The sequence below is a fragment of the Papaver somniferum genome, chromosome 9 (genome assembly GCF_003573695.1).
Source record: "Papaver somniferum cultivar HN1 chromosome 9, ASM357369v1, whole genome shotgun sequence".
Lineage (NCBI taxonomy): Eukaryota > Viridiplantae > Streptophyta > Magnoliopsida > Ranunculales > Papaveraceae > Papaver > Papaver somniferum.
In genome coordinates this window covers 8,747,934-8,756,594 of record NC_039366.1, presented here as the reverse complement: position 1 = coordinate 8,756,594, position 8,661 = coordinate 8,747,934, and positions in this window count along the sequence as shown.

Sequence of the window (8,661 nt, the reverse complement as noted above, 5' to 3'; positions counted from 1 at the left end):
TCCAAAAATATGTTTTTGGACCAGAAACTTTATCCCCTAGTCCATCCACGTGCGGTTGACACAAGACCAGCTTTCAAATATTCCCAACATACCCTTCTGCAACTCAAAGTGACGAACATAAAACCAAGTCAGTTTCTTTCGTCTTTTTTTCTTCTCAGATCGGTTTCTCTCACTCTGCGTTTCGGATATAATCAATTTATGGTACTGTTTTTCAATCATCTTCATCTGAGCTTCGAATTAGGTTCTTCTGAGTTTCGAATTAGGTCATCTGAGCTTCGAACCAAGGTATTTATCCTTTCAATCATCATCTTCTACTGTTGTTCTAGAAATCTTGATGAATAATTAGGTTTATTCTGATCCAATTTCTATCAGGATAATTGTATATGATGTACATTGTTATCTTTATATGATTTCTGTTTTATGATGATTTACAATGTCAATTCAGTTCCTAAGTAATTTTCGTTCGTTTTTTAAGTAATTTTCGTGATTTTTGTGTGTTTCAATTAGGTATTTGAGCTTCGAATTAGGTTTATCTCATATTCGAACAAGGTATGATTTCTTTTTATGATTTCTGTTCTATTTTTTGTAATCTGATTTTGTATTTTCTACGTTTTTCTGCTGCTATTCTGTTTGGTTTCATTAGACAGATCGTGTAGTATGTATTACCAATATGTACTACATACAGCATGCTCTCTTTTCATTATGCAAAAGATGCCAATACATATGAATATGAGTCAGTACATGCTAATATGTACTGCATATAGCATGCTCTCTTTTCATCCTACAGTAGATGCCAATACATATCAATATGAGTCAGTACATGTCAATACGTACTGCATATAGCATGCTCTTTTTCATCCTACAGTAGATTCCAATACATATCAATATGAGTCAGTACATGTCAATACGTACTACATATAGCATGCTCTCTTTTCATCCTGCAGTAGATGCCAATACATATCAATATGAGTCATTACATGTCAATACGTACTGCATATAGCATGCTCTTTTTCATCCTACAGTAGATGCCAGTTCATATCAATATGAGTCAGTACATGTCAATACGTACTGCATATAACATGCTCTCTTTTCATCCTGCAGTAGATGCCAATACATATCAATATGAGTCAGTACATGTCAATATGTACTGCTTATAGCATGTCAATACAAAGACTCTTTTTGTTTCATCTCAGTACATGTCATTTTTTACAGGGTTAACATGTCTGACGTTGCTACCAAACCAGACTTCTCCATATATTCTCATGTATACCATAAGCAATATAATTTTGCATATGAGGTTACATAGTTTTCAAATTTAGAGGATTTGAAATTTTGCATCTGTAATATGTGGAGCTGGTTGACTCCATCGACTATTCTGGTTAACTATTTCCAGAATCAAGCGATAGTTCCTATTCTTGTTGATGTAACACTCCAGGGCATCTCTGCATTACATTCTTCAAAGCAATCAGCTTTCTTTGATTTGCACGTGGATGTAATTTCAAATGGCGCATCTAGGCGTATGTAAGTTGACAGTAATGCAGACTTAGTTGTCAGTGCAAAGAATAGTTATTTGAAAGAAGGTAAAGAAGCCCCAAGAGTGTTTTTTTCAGATGGTTGGGATAATATATTTGATGATACAGATCAATTTTTCTATGGTGGTGCTGATGCCGTACGTATAGCATTCCAAAAATACTGCATGAGAACTGGATATGAGGTAATTAAGAAGAAGTATGACCTTGAGAGATTCACCGCCGTATGTAGTGTGAAAGGTTGTTCATGGAAGCTTCACGCAACTGCCATTGGTAGTTCTATTGATGTTTTTAAGATAAAGGAATATGTGGGATGGCACACCTGTGGCGGTGGTTATATGTTGAAGAATCCAAGAGTTACAAAAAAACTCATGAACAGTCTAATTCATGATATGGTCAGGCACAACCCTCACATAACACCAGTAGAGATCATAAATTATATTAAAGTTGGTGGTGGCATCGAAATCCACTATCACCATGCATATCATGCAATTGAGTTGTCGCGTAAACATATTTTTGGTAATGATGTGAAGTCGTACACTGATCTTGCTTGGTGGGTGAATGTTGTTAGGGAAACAAACCCTGGGTCATTTATTGATTTCGATTTCAATGATGATACAAAAAGATTCAACAGACTTTTTGTTTGCTTTGGAGCTTGTATAGAGGGATATAAACTATGTCGTCCCATGATTTTCTGTGACTGTACATTTCTCACTGGAACTTTTAAAGGAGGTCTCATGGCAGCAACATGTCTTAATGGCAATCAAGGTAACTGGTTCTTTTTATTTTTTTTGATATGTAGTGTCTGGTAGTTAGATCACTCATATTGACCTTACTTCACTATCTGACAATGAGTATTGACCATACTACATACTACATATTGACCTTACTGAGTATGAGATAAACCATACTGCATGCCAAAATGTAGTGTAAATCAGTTGCTTAACATGTCATTATGTAGTGTCAGGTTTTCACATATCAACAAAGAGGTAAACCATACTGCATGTCAATATGTAGTGTCAATATTAGTTGCTTAACATAACTAGTAATTCCTTTTTGCAGGGTTTTATCCGCTTGCGTTTGCTTTAGTACCTGGTGAAGACAATATCAGCTGGGAATGGTTTTTTAAGAAACTGAAGGAGGCTTTGAATGATGATCGCCCAATCACTTTTATGACTGACCGAGGTGAATGGTTGGTTAAATATATACCCAAAGAGTTCTCTGATTCTCATCAAAGATATTGTTACTTCCATTTGGACAAAAACTTACCTATCGTAAAGTCTGACGAAAAGTATAAGGAAGTGACTGATGCTTTCTGAAAGGCGACATATGCTCTTTCTCCTGCAACATACGAGGAAGGTCTTCAAGAAATGGTTAATTTGGGAAGGCCTTGGGTTGCTGACTACTGCCACAACATTCCAAAAGAAAAGTGGTCCAGTGCTTTCTTCAAGGGCTGTAGTTATGGTTACACTTCATCTAGCGTTGCTGAATCGTTCAATAGCTGGATTATCAAAGAGAAGAAATTACATGCGTGTGCGTTCGTTGACTCGATCAGGTTTGTATCAGTTTCCTTAGTCATGGTACAAGATTATATTAGTTTTCTTTTTATAACAGTATTAGCATATATGTTCTGTTAATCTACGTATATTTTTAAATAATAGACTTGCTATTCCCTTATCGTGTAGGCTACGTATGATGAAAATGATGTCAGAACGTCGTGAAGAGAGTCTCTTGATGGAACTAGAACTGCTAACCCCTACGTATCAAGCCTTGCTTGAACTACACATCCAAATTGGCCGTCCCTGGAAAGTTAGCCAGTCAGATGCTAATGGTTATGAAGTGCATTCTCCAAGGTTAGCGTTTACCCCTAATCTCTATCATCTGAATGTTATTTACTTTCTCTTTCTTTTTTTTAAGTACCATGTTTCTGTGAGAACATATTAATATGTACTGTTTATATTAGGTGTACTGAAAAATAACATATGAATATGTATTGTGCAGATCTCATATGGTAGATCTAGAGAGAAAAACTTGTACTTCCCAATGATGGCGCGTTTATGGTTTTCCATGCTCGCACGCTACTGCAGCTATTACTAGATCTGGAGGAAGGATTCTTGATTACGTTGAATATTATTTCAAAGTTACCACTTTTCGTAAGCTATATTCAATAGCTATTAGACCCGTTCCTAACCAGGACAGGTATGTGTCTTTAATCAGTACATTTTCATATTTTTCATAGCAATATGTAATGGTAGATACCACTTACACATGTAATAGCAATTGAAACTGTCAACATAAACCTACTTACATATGGATGTTACATACTGATATGTAATTGTAGATACCACTACATTTTTTGATATTTTTTTTCAGGAACAATATATCGTGTACATATTCATATGTAGTTGTGGTTCATTCCATTTATATGATACTGATTTTTTCTCACAGGACCGATGAGTATCACGTAGACGATACCGTTCTCCCAGCAGAAGTAATTAGGGCTCCACCAGGAAGGAAAAAGGGGAAACGTATTAAGTCTGCATATGAGACTTGTAGAAAATCTGTCAAGTGTTCAAACCGTAATTTGAAGACTCATCACAACAAGGCAACATGCAATCTTATCTGACAGTATGAACTTTCTAAGAAGAATGATTTTGTGTCAGGTATGTATTTCAGTCAGATACATATTAATGTCTTAATTAAGTAAGTATGATACAATACAATGTACTTTTAACCAAGTAGTGTTTTGATTTCTCTTTTTCTTTTATCACAGGCTTGAACGTGCAACAAAATGTTATATCGATGATGTTGCCAGATTCATTTTCCACAATTCTTTCCTCTAGCCCTTGTTCTATTCTACCGTTTTTCTTTTTGATTTTGTCAGTACCAACTGAATTTGGTTAATAAGTATTTCATTTACAGTACATACATTACAAGTGTACTGAAAATACTGTTTTTGTTGTTTCTTAGAACATCTTATTGTTTTTGAAACATTACAAGTCTATCAAAATGTAGTTATTGTAGTTATTTTTGATCTTTTAGAATAATGAAATATGTTGTTAAGTCTACCAAAATGTCAGTATCTATCACCAGTAGTGAAGTATTTACATACTGAAATTACATGTCAGTATTGTAGTGTTAGTATCTTCCACTACATACTGATATGTAGTGGTTGTAGTGTAACCATACTAGATGTTTGTAACAAGAAAACAATCAAATATGTACTGGTTTGTGGTTTAACCATCTTCCACTAAGATTTTTTAGAACATATCATAATTACAATTTCACAAAAACTTTTGTGGTTTCAATCAGGTTAGTACATATTAAAGAAAACAATCAGTACTTACTGATATGTAGTGGTTAGTTTAATTATGATATGTTCACTGATTCACCATTTTAGTAATTGTGATTAGTTTTAAACTTTTTGTGGTTTTCCAGCTGATTCACCATCTTCACGGGGGTCGAGGGGGCAGCGCCCCCTCGTATCAACAACACAAATCATGTTTAAGTAACACAATTGAAATATCACTACATTAAAGTTAAACCCAAATTCAAATTAAAAATCACTACATATTAGATATACCCAAAAAAAACATGTTTGGAAAAGCTATATGTTTTTGAACATTCTTGAACTCATGAAATGAAATGTAACCAAGAATAAAAAGAAAAGAAAATAGGTAAATAGTGATATGTACTGTCAGATTACTTTTAGCAAGTAAGACTATTTTTGTGTCATCTGCCAACTGATTTCTGGTGGAGATGCTTTCAGCAATTTGCATGCTAACGGGACCCTTTTGTTACGAATCTTCGCTTGCACTTCTTCATCATCCCAAAGGCACTCCCACATATTTGCTTTTTGACTTCATCTTCATAAAATGCATCACAAACAGTAGACAGTCTGGCGATCCCCCTTGTTGAGGTGCTTCACATTCATTCACTATTACATTCTTCATTGTTACTTTGTTCTTCTCCAGCAAGTACACGTTGATAGGTACGTACATGTAATCTGCCATTTTGCAGGCGTGTGGATAACAAATACCTCCCCATTCAGCCTTAGAAGAATTGTAGTGGTTGAACATTTTTTCGCAGTCATACTCAAGTAGCGTCCAATGAAGATTGTGGTGGCACATTGGTACAAGAATCTTCTTGATACTTTCATCCATCGCCAATATTGGTTTGTAAACAGAATCATGTGCTGCTCCTTTGAGGTTATCCGGGAACTCGACATTGTACTGAAAACATGGATGTACTTGAAATAGTTTATATCTAATTTTGTTTTATGCAATATCGATATGTAGTGTACCTACCCCTACATACTTTTTTAATTTTTGAATATGTGTTGTAGTAAATATGCAGTGTAAGATAACAACTTACCCAAGCGGACGGATCCAGATGCAACACAGGCAAGTATTTCCTGTATACTTCGTGCATCGGTTGCTCATTCTGAAATTTGGTGTTAAGCTTGTATTGTGCGTAGTTGAGAAGATCTTGTTCTAATAAATCGTTCTGCACCAAGTCATCAACTGTAGTTCCACTTACACAAAGACCACCTTCTCCCACTCTCCAAGCAATTGAGCTAGAAAATAAACGACGTAAAGGTTAGTATTCTTTGTGTAACAGTACATACTGATATGTCTTTCTCAGTATTTTTTATACAAATATGTATGTATATCAAAAGTACATATACAAACTAATAGTACATATCAATATAAAAGTGTCAATTGAGAACTCACCTAAGATTTTTTGCATTATTGATGTGGAAAGAGTACTCTTTTGTTCATCGTTCATGTCATTATAGAATGGTGATTTAGTCAGTTTCCGGAAATACTTGCGCAATTTAAGCTTTCTCTTTTTGTTTAGGTATTGCTTCTGCTGCTCAGCTTTCGGTCCTTTATATGATGGTGAGAACTTACTTCCACTCTCATAAATATCATCTACCTTCTTTGCAGGATGGGAACGAGTAACAGGTCTGGTGGGTGTTGTTACCTGCTGCTTTTCGGGCTTTGAAGCGCGCTTTTTGTTCACTTTTACCATTTTTGTTTCTGGCTTGGGCTAAACTGTTCCTGCATTTTTAATCAATATAAAAAAATATGTAAATATCTATATTGCATAAAACATAGTTACATCACCTAATCATTTTTGAAAGCATGTAGTGGTATATGATTGTATGGTATAGTGATTTCTAGTGCTACCATACTGATATACATATCAGTATGTAGTGATTTGTAGTGTAATATTAACTACACAAAATGAGATTTTTAGTACATATCATTCACCTGTGATGGAACCTCCAAAACATCTTGCGAGGGGACATCCAGAACATCTTGTGATGAAACATCCAAAGGATCTTGTGATGCAACCTCAAAATGACTTTTTGAACTGGTTGTAGGTATGTATTCTTGTTGCTTACCTGTAACTTCACCTGCATCTTTCGGTTCAATGGGTTCTTGTTGCTCAGTTGTTTCTTGTGGAATTTGTAAAGGCCGCAAATCTCTTCCAAACAGATTATCAAATTGTTCTCGTAAGTTAATACCAAAAAGACCATCGTTGTTATCTGGAAGGAGGTCTGCAAACTCTTCGACATAAACACCAATGCCAGAGTTTGCCATTTCTATAAAATCTGGCATAGACAGCTTTTCAATGTGTTCCAAACTCAACATCATAGTAAACAAAGGTACATCCATCAAATGAAATTCTTCCGCCGCCAATCCGGCGTTATACTCTGCAATTTCTGCGAATTAACTACAACTGAAGCCTTCGTTTCTAGCATAGTTGTAAGCAACTCCTTTGCTGCTTACTTCCTAACTTCTAGTTGATCAACCTGCAAAAATCAATTGAAATTGTCAACAAAAACCTACGTAGCTTGAGGTTTTGCTATGTCTACCACCACAAGAATGTACTGTTACATATAAATATGTTCCACTACAAGAATGTACTGTTACATATCAATCTGTAATGGTAGATACCGCTACATATTGATAAGTAACAAATAGATATTGATATGTAACAGATAGATAGTGGTATACAAGAATGTACTGTTACATATCAATATGTAATGGTAGATACCACTACATATTGATATGTAACAGATAGATATTGATATGCTACTTAGACTACGTACTGATATGCTACTTACCTGTGTGTTTTTTTTCCCTTTTTCTCTTGTATCTCTTTGACTTTTTGCTCCAAATTATATTTAACCCAATTTTTAACCTCAGAACGCTGAACTTCAACATCATGGAACTTCAATACTGAAGTTGTTGATAATTCAACCTCAGAGGTGGCATTAGCATGAGTTTGATCTTTCGGTGTTGACAAACAAACTTCAGGAATGTTGATATAAGCATCTGTTTGATCTTCCGGAGAACCTTGCATTTCGGTCTCAACTATTTGGTCCACATTCAACTCTTCATTTGGGTTGCTTGGAGTAGGTGTACATCCCAAGCTAACATAATCTTCCTGGATGGCTTCTCTCTGCAATGGGAAAGCTTTCCGGTAAATATCATGCAACATGAACTCAATCTTTGAAGCGTCAACCGTTCGCCCTCTTGCTGCATTGTGTTGAATTCACTCCATTTGGAAGATATTGTACTCCTCAAATCATCGTATTTAATCTTCCAATCTTCTCCACCCAATACTGAGTCCTCTTCTTCTTTCTCTTCTTTCTCTTCTTCTTTCTCTTCTTCTTTCTCTTCTTCCAATTCGGAATTGTCATCTAAACAAAAAATCATCATCATTTGCTTCTTGTTGAATCCTTCTTGAAATACGATTAAGGATTTGTCTTTCTTCGTGTGCGATCTCGTCTTTGAAATCAACATGGAACTGGTAGAAATCAAATAAATGTAAAAAAGCAACTACATATTAGATATTACCAACAAAAAAAAACATGTCGTAGTTCTTTCTCTATTAGATACACAGGGATAACTACATATTTATATGCTAATAACTACATATCAATATGTATCACCACAAATTGATATGCTAATAACTACTACATATTGATATGCTAATATGTAGTAGCATATTGATATGCTAATAACTACTACATATTGATATGTTAATAACTACATATCAATATGTCGAACTACATGTACTTATCAATATATATTTTTATTATGACAAAATATGTACG